Here is a 12,486-nt window from a genome sequence, read left to right as displayed (position 1 = left end):
TGCATATGTGTACATTACTGCTTATGTGTACTCTGCTTTTCAGTATATTTCCTTTCCCAGAAACAGCAAAGTTTAAGGGAGTGGGTGTTACCTAGAAATACATCGGCACTGCTCTAAAAACCTATAGTATTAAACTACTTCAATGTCTGAAACAACTGCGTAACTCTCACTGTAAGGCCTTTTGTACTCAATTGACTATATTGGCCAGCTATTCATCCTTGTTTCTTTTCAGTGTAACATTTAACATGTTGATGCTACGTATTCATTATTGAATTCATTAACACGTTAGTAAATATACTAACATTGTTTGATAATTAACTTTATTTTTCCCAGGCATAAAGTGATCAAACTAAATCTCAGGACATTTTTCTTGTTGCTTTAATTTCTCAGCTGTTTGCTTAACTATCATTTTCTGTAAATAACTGGGTAAAAGGAGATGCTTCTGTATTTATTGTTTCTTTGGATGGTCTCTTTTATGTATTCTTATTAAAGCACATCTGCTGTTTGAAGGGACTGTGGCCATCCCTCCCACTGAAGGGCTATACTCAAAAAAACAATGGAAAACACAATTCTACAACTGCTGTGCATGGACTTCTCTTTATTTTCCTGAATAGGGTTTGGGCTGCAGGATCCTGCAGGGTAATTTTATGACTTTTTGGACATAGACTCACTGTCCTCCCTAAGCACAACAGACCGTGGGGCACAGCTTCGTTACATCTGTGCTAGCAGACAATGGCTCTGCTCCTGCTTCTAATGTAGTCACTGAGAATTTTGCCATGAACTCATATTACTGTAATTCAGATGTGCTACTGAAATAAACGTGATGTATATTTTCCATGATATGATTACTGGATTCAGTTCTGGTAAATTAAAGCAGCCTTCCCGGGGCTATCAACAAGGTAATGATTAATGTCAGTAAGCAACCCTTCCTGGCATCTGCTGTCTGCCTGTAAAAACACACACAAAAAAAAAAAAAGCAGTCACATCAATTTGCTGACTTCAGCTACATTTAAACTAAGAATACACAACTGCATGGAGCTGAAGATGTGTCTTGTACCCAGTGAGAAACTGGCAGAGGGAACACATACTTGCTAGGAATGTTGGACCAGCCATGAATGAGGCCTTGGCTCAAGGTGAACAGTTTAGCTGTGGCACTGGGCACTTCACCTGAAAAGGACCATCCAGTAGCACTCTGCCAGTGCATCACAAGACAACACAACTAGACCCGAGCCTCACAGCACAGCAGAAACAGGCACAGAATGTAACAAAAGTAAAAATAAGAATTCGTGTGTGTGTGTATATGTGAGCTCTTGAACTGGTTGAATCAGCACAATTAAAACAAAGCAGCCATATGCCTGCCAGGGCTTTGGTGGGCTTTGGTGGACAGCCCAAGTGCCAGCCCTGCAAAGGACAGCATGAGAGCAGCCAGCCTGAGACCCTGCCACAGAGGGAGAATTTCAGGACAGAGAAGCTGCAGGTGAGCATCACACAGGCCCCTGTGTGATGCTGCTCTCCTTCCAGCTAGCTCCCCATACAGCCACACTGACCCTCAACATTTCAACAGGCATGAGTCACCTTCTTGTTTTCCATCCTAGCTGGGCCTTCCTAATCATCCAGTGGGTTGCATCTCTGAAACAAAGATGCATGCCCCAGCTCCTCTCCTAGCTCCTTCGCGCATGGTTTTGGTGCCACCCTAAGAGATTGTAGTAAACAGATCCTTGCACAGCGGGAGTGAAGATGGGCATCTCTCTTTCTCCATTGTTTTGAAGCAGGAAATGGCTGCAGAAAAGCCTCTTCTCAGCTCACCCAGGCTGATGACATGGTGGGATCCCTTCTGGTGAGAACCTAACCCTCACTGGAACAATCAGCATTTTGGACATCCAAAAATTATTTTATTGAGCAGCAGTTGTTAATCAGTAGGAGGTTTTTTCCACAGCCATTCTTTAAAGCCCAAACATTTCCATGTTTCCTGTAATACTTGTGCTTAGATACACATTGACAAATACAAGGAAATTTGTAGGACAGATCTGTAGGACAGATTTTTTGAACCGCCAAAATAATCTCTTTGAATTTTGCAGTCATTTGACAGTGGGAGTCCAGGAGGAGAGCGTTGAAAACAAAAGCTTGTATTTATTCACTGGAGTTTTTACTGCATTTCTCTCCCAGAAAATGATACCTATCATATTCTGCTAAAAAAATACATCATCAAATAAACAGATCATAGACCCTATTAAAGACTGAAAGTTGCCAAGTCCACTTTTTGCTACCCAGCTTGTAAGCCTGACAGATAGGGAAGAGATGGACCTTTGCAGATCAGCCAGAGTTTAACACACTCCGGTATGGAGACCAAAGGCTCTGATAGAGGACATCTTCTGCAGAGCATTCTGTCATTTTGTAACTCACACAACTCTCATAAGCAAAGAGACTTCCATTGTGTCTGACCTCTCCTGCTGTAATACGTCATAAGAAAAAAAGATCCCTAGATCAAAATGTCCAAAACTCTAAATACTTGAAAAGTACTGTGTACCATAATGAAGAGTTATTAGTATTACTCACTAAATACTTAAAGAAGAACGGTTGTGCTGGCTGGGCACAAGGCCATGTGTCACTAATCCATGAAATTTCTCTCCTCCATGCCAGGTTGTCGGGAAGCTGGCAGTGGGTCTTGTTCACAGTACTGTCCATGCAAAGAGGAAGTCCTCTCATTCATTTTTTCCTGTGGTCATCCTGAAAGGCCATGACTTCAACAGAAGCAAAGGCAAATATCCACTCCAACATCCATCAGTTTTGAGCCATGGAAGGAACAAGCACTGCATCTCTAAGTAGATTTTGAGAGCAAGAGATAAGCCTGGCTGTTTTTCAAAGGACTGGCTCTAGCACAGTGCTGGGCCTGGGCGTAGGCAGCCGAGGAGGGCCATGGCCTGCTGAGGATAGCAGCCCCGTGGTCTGCTCTGCTGGTGGCACAGGCCTGCAAACCTCAGTTTGCTGCTTGACCTTGCATGACCAGGTCCTGCTGGTGGGATCCTCCCTCCTTTCACCAGGCATGCACACATGAGCAGGAGCAGCAGGCTGGGCTCTCCTACAGCTCTCTGCCTCAGATTTTCCCTTTCCTTCTCTCCCTTCTCTTAGGGCAAGTCCAGTCTCTTCACCACTCACCTCAGATCAGGCTGGCTGTGTTGCTGAGAACCTTGAGCATGGGTTGCTTTGGTGTTCTACATTCAGGCTGTCCCCTCAGCAGCCCTGCAGATCCAGAAAGGCATGGGGCTTGGACATACCCATAGCGTGTTCTGCAAGCATGCTAAGCAACATATAAATGTCATTTATGTCTACTACATATGCCACTACACATCCCAGAGTGTGAGTGCTGCTCAGAGGAACTTCATTCTCTGCTTGACATCCCTGCATGTCATCAGGAGCCCGATTCAAAGACATGGACTTTGCCAGCCAATGGTGAGAGTTAAAACTTCACTATCCTGTTGTGAATCTGCTCCTCGGCCCATCCCATACCCACCTGCATAAGACAGATAATATTTTTCACCAGATAAAACATTTCTGCAGCTTGGAGGAGTACTGTGAATATAAATCACATTAAAGTCTGTGTGGTACTTAATTTGTTGTGTCTTTGAGGCCATTTTGCTATGATTGAGTTACAGGTATTATAGGGAAATAAGCACTCCTGCTTATCAATCACATTCACAGCATACTCTGACATGGCCTTTGTAAATGAAATTAAAAATAAAACTCTCCAACAAACATGGACTGAGAAGTGAGACTTTATAAAATCATAAGCTTTCCCTCAGAGGAAAGACAGTATTTATGTTAAAGACTGGTTTGGATTCATGTTAAAGACTGGTGCAGATTTTGGATGGGTGAATATGGTGCTGGCCATGATGCGATAAAGCCACGGGAAGACATCTCCTGGAGAAGCAAATAACACTAGCTGGATGCGCATGATGAGTGCAGCTGGGCACCACCAAGACTCCATGGTGACCTCAGCAGAATAAGTAAGACCCAGCATTTTCCACGCAGCAGAGAACAAATTTTTGTCACTTTGCAGCTTTCTTCTGAGGCTCCCAAGAGAGCAATTCTTCTTTTTTCCCAGACTGTTTTCAGTTGCTGCAGAGCTTCCCCCCAGATCCCTGTAACTCCTGCCTTATCGATACAAGAAAGGAAGGAAACATAAAATATTCAGGTTCAACTGTTTTTCTTCTGAACTAAAAATGTGGGAAATCTGTGGTGGTAAGAGAAAGAGGAGAAAACACATCAACACTGCAAGGTGAAACGTCTTTGCAAGCCTCCTGCCTTGATCCCCTTTCACATGCACAAGCACCCATGCACGTAGATGCAACAGGAGCAGCTGTTGCAGATCCCCTGCGTTCCCCCATTATGTCTTCTAGCAGTTCTTATCCTCACAGACCTCTTTGATCAGCAATACAGGGAAGATTAGATCTGAGCTGATACAATAGCTTATTGCAGGACAGGGCATGTTTGTGCCCTGCCTGTCAGTGCAACTTGCCATGTCCGTGGGGCTGCATCTGCTAAGAGCAGCCACGCCGAGCCCCCACGATGCACAAAACTCACGTACTGAATTTTCCTTCTTTGCCTCCAGCCATCCCTGTTCTTGCTAAGTCAATTAATATCTACCATACTAGCAGTACAGGCCCCTTGGGAAAAAGGAAACCAGGGAGTAGGCTGGTTGTTCCTGATTTAGGCTTGCCTTGTGCCAATACAGCATATTTTCTAGTGTTTTTTACAATTCAGTTTAAATGACTCAGCTGAGAGGTTTTGTATAACTTCTGACCACAGCCTAACAGTTCTCACAGGAGGTAGTATTTCCTAGTGTTTGGCATGAGCTTTCCCCCTTTTCATCTTAGCACTTGTGCTCCTTCAGTAATCCTTACCCACTTCTTTCTTTTCTTCATGCTTACAGCCTACAACTTTGTAAGTGGTTACTGGATCCCTCAGCTTCCACCAAGCCCTTCACCACTCAGCATAATATATCACATTCATTATTGTTATGCAAGTACCTAGACAGACAGGCTTTATCAAGCTGTTTTCATCCTTCCCATAAACCAGTTCTTAAAGTCCAAAAGCGGTTTGAGTTACTTTATGTGATTTCCCTCCAGTTTGTCAACATCAATCTACAATGCTCTGATCTTTGAATAACTGGGTTGTCACAGCGCTGACAAGGTGTGACCATTTTCTTTCTGGTACGTAATCAGCTACTCATTTATTGCATTTAACTAATTGCACTTAATTCTACCTCTATTTTTTCAAGTTCCATTACACTATCTATATTACGCTTTTTGTGGTAAGCAGCACCAGACACAATCGGATTCTTTAGTCTGTCAGCAGCAAAAACAATTGCTATAAATATTTAAAACCCAGCCAACTCTGATATATGTAACAATTAAAACCCTTTCAAAAGCATCCTCTCTCTAAATCCATCTCCTGGTAAACTGAATTTAAGTGGTAGCAAAGAAATCAAGCCAAATCATTGCATTTCATTTCTGCTGATGTGAAATATTCCCTTTCTCTGCTCTATGTTCTTGCTCCTCACAGAGTGAGTAGATATTTGATTAGGTACAGATTTAAACACAAAAAGATTTTCCAAGCCTCGATTCCAAGTTCCAAGCAATTATCCATTTGCTGGGTGTAACTCACTGCAGGGTCACCCAACTAGAGAGCAGAACAGAAAAGGCTCTTTACAAAGAATCAAAAAAAAAAGAATATTCAGACTGTTTCACCTCACAAGGAATTCTTGAAAAATGTGCTTTTCCCCAGAGACCTGCAGTTGTTTGTCTCATTCAAGGGCTGAGTATTTTCCTCTCGCTAGCAGACTGGTAAAGAGGTGGAGGGCTCATGCTGCGGAGTGTGAGAAGAGCTGTCCTGGGCTGACACCAGATTTGCGTGGGAGCTCCTGCAGGCTCCACCTGTGTCACCTAATAGCGCTGTCTGCTGCACACCAGACCCTTCCACTTGATCTCAGGCATAGCAGCAGGATGCGCTCACATTGTCTGCTCTCCAGCAGCACTGGTAGCAGGATACCTTTGCAATCAGGGAAAAAAGTCTTAGCCACACTCCTAGGTGTGTTTCATAAGCAGCCTTCCTGAGACTGAATACAGTCATTAAGGCTGGTGGCCTTCTGGTGACCCAGCAACGCTGTCTCTGAGGAGCTCACCTGGGGAAAATAAGAGCTAGTGTTGGTCCCCTAGTTCTCAGATAATCAAGATTAAATGTGACTTTTTTAAACACCAACACCAAGTCTAAAACAAGAAGCTAACTAACTAGCTCTGACTAGATGACACCAAGTGGTCATAGCAAAATTTACATTTATTATTACTGGAACACTTTGCAAAACTTTCACCCTTTGAACTGGAGTTTTGCAGCTTTGCCATTTGAACAATTTTGTATTTTTTTTTATGTGGGAGCCACTAAGTCTGGGTATTCTGAGTCTAGGAAGAGCACTCAATCTGTTAAAAATACAAGGGAAATATTTCAAAATGAATTGCTCCCATACTCAAAAGCTGACTTACTGTATATTAACAAGATACAGATTTTTAAGCACTAGTTATTAATTTAGCTAATTCATAGTAAATGAAGTGATTAATAACTAGGCTATGCAATAGTGCTAATATAGAAGTCAGCAGAAAAGCTCCTATTACTAAAACATCAGAGGTCTCTCTATAAGGCATTGTGTGGACTTCTCAAACCTGCTGAAGTGTAAAATAGCAGCAGATCAGTTACACCATATTTTAGAACAAGTGTTTATCTCTCCCTTCTGATCTTAGTGTTGTAATATATCTCACAAGAGAGATCTGAACATGTCTTTACTGGACAAGATACTTACTGTGTAGGAAAAAAATATGTCAGTGGTGCATTTTCTCATCCGTTAAAATTTTGTGTGTGATGTAGAGTTATATGAGCAAATATCAGAAAGCATTTTTAAAAGTTAGTCATCTCCTGGAATGTGTTCTATTAAGGTATTTTCTTTTCACCCTTAGATGACTCTGTGAAACACTTCCCTAGGCATTTTGCCAGCAACCATGGAACCCCAGCAAAACATTAAAAGTCCAGCCAACCCAACACTGCAAAACTGGCTACACTGAAAATTAATTCAACAGGTTCTTCCACTGTTTGAAGGACTTACATTCTCCCTCACTAAAGAGTCTGTACCTGCACAGGCACACATGAAAAAGGAGAGGGGTGGTGATGTAAAAGCAAATGCTCTCTGTGTCCACAGAGAAGGGGAGGGTTAGAAGTAGGTGTATGAACAAAGTGTGTGGACATATGCACTTTGTACTACTTCTGGCCCTAGCAATGGAATTCTGTTCTCTTCCTACACAGGTATCAGCCTCTCTAAATATTTCTCATTTTTACTCTGGTCCCTGTACAAGGCATGTTCTAGACCAAAAAGATTTAACTTGAACAAGAAGGCAAGAACAGCATGAAACACTCAGTGGAAGGCATCCCAAGCTTCCAGAGAGGGATAAATGGCCTGCTTCTGTCACTGACAGGACAGCGACTCACTGTATCATGAGGATTTACTCCCCTGGTACCTGTGTGAGCCTGCCCCACAAGTGCACAGCTTTTTGACCAGCTGAACCACTTTATAAACTTGTTATATTATAAATACTCTGTGCCACTCCATGCTGGAATGCACCCCCATTCATTCACCTTGCACCTTGGACTGTGTTTTTTGAGCTCTCCAGGTTGCTTTCTGTCATAGAATCATAGAATCGTTAGGGTTGGAAAGGACCTTAAGATCATCTAGTTCCAACCCCACTGCCATGGGCAGGGACACCTCACACTAAACCGTATCACCCAAGGCCTTGTCCAACCTGGTCTTGAACACTGCCAGGGATGGAGCATTCATGTCTGTGTCCTCACTGCTATTACCAGGTCTTCTAAATTTTAAATAATTTTATATGCTGTCTTTAACATTGCTCCAGTATCTGCTCGATTCCTGTTATAAGATCAATACAGAAAAAAAATCAATGGACCAAAACCCAATTCCCTCAGACACTTCCCTCTAGCTCATGAGGCATTGCTGACATGTTCTTTTTGCATCTGGTCTGTTAGCTGTCCTTCTTTATATCATTGGTTTTATCTGAGAGAACTTCAATAAGCAGAAAACAAATGCTCCTGGAGAAACTGCTTTTAAGAGTAGTCCTAAATACATATTACTTGCGCTAATTTATGTTTTGCTGAATGGAACAAATGAAATGGTATTTCATTAATAATGTAAGTGATGGACTTCAGGTGAGCCCATGGACTCATTGAGCACAAGGACAAGAAACCAAGCCCTGCAGGTTACCTGGCTTTGGAAGCAGAGCATATGAGTGACATGTACCCATCGCACAGGCAGGTACCTGCCAAATGCCTGCATCAGGACACTTGCTCTGTAGGACAATCCCCTCTCCCACCACAATTTTCCCTTGTTCTCCTTACTGTCAGACTCTCTCTCAGAGCAGGAAGGTTTGCCCAGCACATTTCCTCAGCACAAGTTCTGCCTCAGGAAATGTCCTACCTCCCTTCACCTTCCCCAGCCCCATGTACCCACCAGGACCCCTTTGCAGCTGAGGAAGGACAGCAGCAGGGAGGTTTCAGGAGCTCATCCCTCTTGCCTCCCTCCTCCTTGACAGAGCCAGCAGGCTGCAACTCTGGCTTGGAATTCCCCTATCAGGGAAGAAAAATCCCACTGATTGTGGGAAACCAAGTCTCCCACAGAGGTGGATGGGTGATAGGGTCCAAGTGCTGCTGCTCTGACATGTCACCTCACAAAATAAGTCACACTTAAGCAGCTCAGTGTGCAGCTCCCAGACCACAAGAGCTCCAGGGCTGAGGGGAACATTTTGGTATCTTAAGGACATGGACATACCTAGTAGCTCTGAGGGCACCCAGGGTTTACAGTGCTTATGCCCAGAAACAATATAAAGGAGATACAATAACACTACTAGTCTAATGTAACTTGTAAATACTGGAGCTAGTCTGCACTGGGGAGCATCTGCTGAGCCTGTAAAATCAGTATGGAGAGTGTGGGCAGATGTCACAGACAGCTGTCACAGCCCTCATGCTTGGGAGCTCCGTGGAACCACCGCTAACCCTGAGCATGTCTGGAAAATCCACCAAAATATTTTGATGACTCTGTATGCACAGGAACAGGGAAGGCAGCTAAGAGTAACTTGACTGGACTAGTAGAAGGAGGGAGGAGAGAATATGGTAAAAGAGAAAAGCCAGGTGTGAGGAAAGGTTGGGGAAAGGCCAAGGTGGTGAACGCAGGTTATTTAAGGCAGAATAGGAATGAGTGAGCCAGAGGAAATGACAGGAGCAATATGGCCAGAGATATTCTCCAGAAGAGTGAACTGAACAGCTTTTCTAACAGACCAGAAGCAGAGGGAGATGTGCTTATGAAATCAGGCAGAAGCCTGAACAAAGTTTAGTCTATCTAGCAGAAAAAGATTATTCTCTGCTTTTGTAAGAAGACCTGATAGCTGTGCTTGAAGACAACCTTCACATCTAAGCAATCAAGCGGGCAGACAAAGTACCAGCGTTATAGCCTTTCTCACCAACTGATGCCCTCAGTCTTGTGCAAGGAAGCATAGATGAGAACTTTAGGAAGAAAGAAGTTCCACATTGGCTGTGTAAAGACCAAAGTTGGAAGAGGGACAAAAGAAGAGAAGGCTGCATAGAGACCTCATAGCAGCCTTCCAGTGTCTGAAGGGGGCCTATAGGGATGCTGGGGAGGGACTCTTCATTAGGGACTGTAGTGACAGAACAAGGGGTAATGGGTTAAAACGGGGGAAGTTTAAATTGGATATAAGGAAGAAATTCTTCCCTGTTAGGGTCGTGAGGCACTGGAATATGTTGCCCAGGGAGGTTGTGAATGCTCCAGCCCTGGCAGCGTTCAAGGCCAGGTTGGACAAAGCCTTGGGTGAGATGGTTTAGTGTGAGGTGTCCCTGCCCACGGCAGGGGTTTGGAACTAGATGATCTTAAGGTCCTTTCCAACCCTAACTATTCTATGATTCTATGAAGTGGGAGAGCCTGACAAAAAAACACACCATATTAAGAGCCTATCCTGTGACTGGCAATAAGTCATTGCTAGAAACTGATTTCTGTGAGCTGTGGTCCATATGAACAACATCCTTAGGCTGGCCCTAGAGGTGGAGCTGGCAAACAGGGAGAAAAAGCTGAGACCTGAGCATGTCTTATAAAGGGCAGTAGAAAATAGAAGGACAATCAAAAGCAGGAAAAGAAGCTGAGGAGCACAGCTTGAAGAAGGCCAGGGAGGGCAGCTTCCCAAGCAGGAGTGATGGCCTGAAAGAAGAGAAAGTTTCAGAGACCTGAGATTGGCTGAGAAAATGAAGCTAAAATCTTCAGTTGAAAAAAAAACCCCAAACATTCCATGGTCAAAAACAATGCAACAGCAACTAAAGTGGGGTCTGGAGGGATGAAACATAAAATAACAGCATTTGTTTTATTCTCAACACCAGGAGGAAAACACCCAGGGATCTCATGGTGTTTTGACAGGAGGAACATGCATTTGCTGCAGCTCCAGAAGGGTCAGAGGCTTGAGAAGTGGTGCTGGCCACCTCACCTCACATCCTGCGATGGAATCCAAAGTAGAAATAGCATGGGTCCTAAAATGAAACCTCTGCTCCTTACAAATGTAATCACCAACAGCTACACAGAACAGGCAAGCACCAAATGCAAAGCACTCTCTCACAGTAATATAAAACACAAGAAAACAACTTACCAAGCAAAAGAAAGCATTTAGCATTTTGGAAAGCCTTCAGTCTGCACGGAGTTTTTCATCTCTTGCAGCACAAAGAACAGTGAACACTTTTTAAGTCACTCACAATTAGTCTGACATGTCCTCAGAGCTGTAGAGGTTTTTTTCTCAAAGTCTGATCTTTTTGCTGTAATATGACTTTTTTTTTCAGTTGTGTATAAACAAAAAAAGGTACACAGAATAAAATTAATCAGAAAGATGTTAAACTAAAATACCTACCAAAGCAATGTGACATTTTGAAAGAGAGAAAAATGTTTATCACCATAAATCAAAAATACCTTGATAGTATCCTTTCCTTTTAGAAGCTGGAAGAACATTGAAATTAGGCCTAGTTCCTACAGAGAGCTCTTCAATTCCTTTCTTGAAGCAAAAGTCATATTCATTCAACACAGGTTTTCCTGATTAAGCTCAGCAGGATCAAATGCAATATTAACTAAAGAATCACAAAAATACTTGCTTAAGCACAGACAGCTGTAGGACACAAGACTGAGCACAACCAAGACACAAACAGTTTCTCTCCCTTGGAAAACGAGAGTGATTGACAAGAGGGAACTTTCTGCAATTTACAATAACAGTTCTCTGCATGGACACGTATTCGTGGCAGTCTTTAAAGCTTTCAGTTTGGTGAAAACCAGTTTCTTTCTTTGGCTTAAGATCTTGATCCAAACTGTTCTGTGGCAGAACACTCTGGCTCTTGTCTGGATTTATGCCTGCTTAATTTGGGTGCAAATTTTACCAGTTGAGTTTTCATTTTGACCCTACATGGTTTATTGCAGAGATTTGGAAGAAGTTTTCATATTTTTTTTTTATCCCCCCCCCCCCGAGATTGTAGCTTCTACTGACAAGCAGATGTTTAGAGTGTCCTTTTACTTACCTGCTTTATGGGATCTGTAGTTTCATCTTCACCTCCAGGTGCCAGCAATGACTACTGTTATTGAGGAAGTTCATTAAAGTACCATGGATCTAGACAGAATATCTGGGGTTGCTTATTTTTGTTGTATGCATAGTCTATGTGCAGGAGTATTTTTAGACCATTAGGTGATACGCTTTATTATTAACAGCTAGGCTTGAAGCCTGAAGATGATAGGCCATTTTCTTCTCTTGTAAACTCAGCTAATGTCACTGCTGTTTCCTTAGCAGTCCCTGAAAATTGGTTCCTTTCTAACTGTCTGGGAAGCATCTTGGGTTTTATTTTAAAAGAACAACCAATAACAAAACTCGAATAATTATAATTCTCCAGTTTTTGGCAAACGAAAAGCACAAAAGGAGTCCCATTTGGAGTGAAGACATTCAAGAGAGAAAAATACTGAAGAAAGTGGACTAGGAAAGAACTAAAAAAGTCAGAATTCCTTTAGCCCAAAACCCACCAAATTTGGACTTAAAAAATCAAGGTCCCCATTTTCAAAACAGGATATGTTTATGCAGCCTTAACGTAGTCACTAGTGAGTCAAGCCATGCTTCACCACTTCGAAAATTTAAGCAGAAACGAGTTTCAATGAGAAAGCCATGCTTGTGTGTTCATTTCTACAAGTAAGTACACTATTTTCATTCTAATAGGTTAATTTTATTCTTGCAATAGCTGTATTGATTTTAATAGAACTACTTCTAAAATATTAATATTAATTTGTGTTGTGGAGAAAAGCATGTATATTTTTGTGAGGTAATTAAGTGGCCTGACTTCCATTAATAAAGT

At 42.6% G+C, this 12,486-nt stretch overlaps 1 long non-coding RNA gene across 2 annotated transcripts; it reads right to left on the bottom strand.

Annotated features, from left to right (window-relative positions):
• Window positions 1–3,947: 3,947 nt before the first annotated feature.
• LOC133273405 (uncharacterized) lies at window positions 3,948–9,680 on the bottom strand. 2 transcript variants are annotated; one of them, XR_009744771.1, is made up of 4 exons: window positions 9,570–9,680; window positions 8,564–8,679; window positions 6,013–6,181; window positions 3,948–4,152 (listed from the first exon to the last, which is right to left on the bottom strand). It is a non-coding gene; the product is annotated as an uncharacterized LOC133273405 (long non-coding RNA). The 2 variants fall into 2 exon arrangements; XR_009744772.1 differs by having other exon boundaries at window positions 3,948–4,148.
• Window positions 9,681–12,486: the final 2,806 nt, after the last annotated feature.

Source organism: Pezoporus flaviventris, unplaced genomic scaffold, assembly GCF_033815535.1.
Source record: "Pezoporus flaviventris isolate CSIRO_AGI_PZ_B2104156 unplaced genomic scaffold, CSIRO_AGI_Pfla_v1 ptg000031l, whole genome shotgun sequence".
In the NCBI taxonomy this organism is placed as follows: Eukaryota; Metazoa; Chordata; class Aves; order Psittaciformes; family Psittacidae; genus Pezoporus; species Pezoporus flaviventris.
Note: the sequence above shows the minus strand (reverse complement) of the source record. Positions and strands in the feature narration are given on the sequence as shown.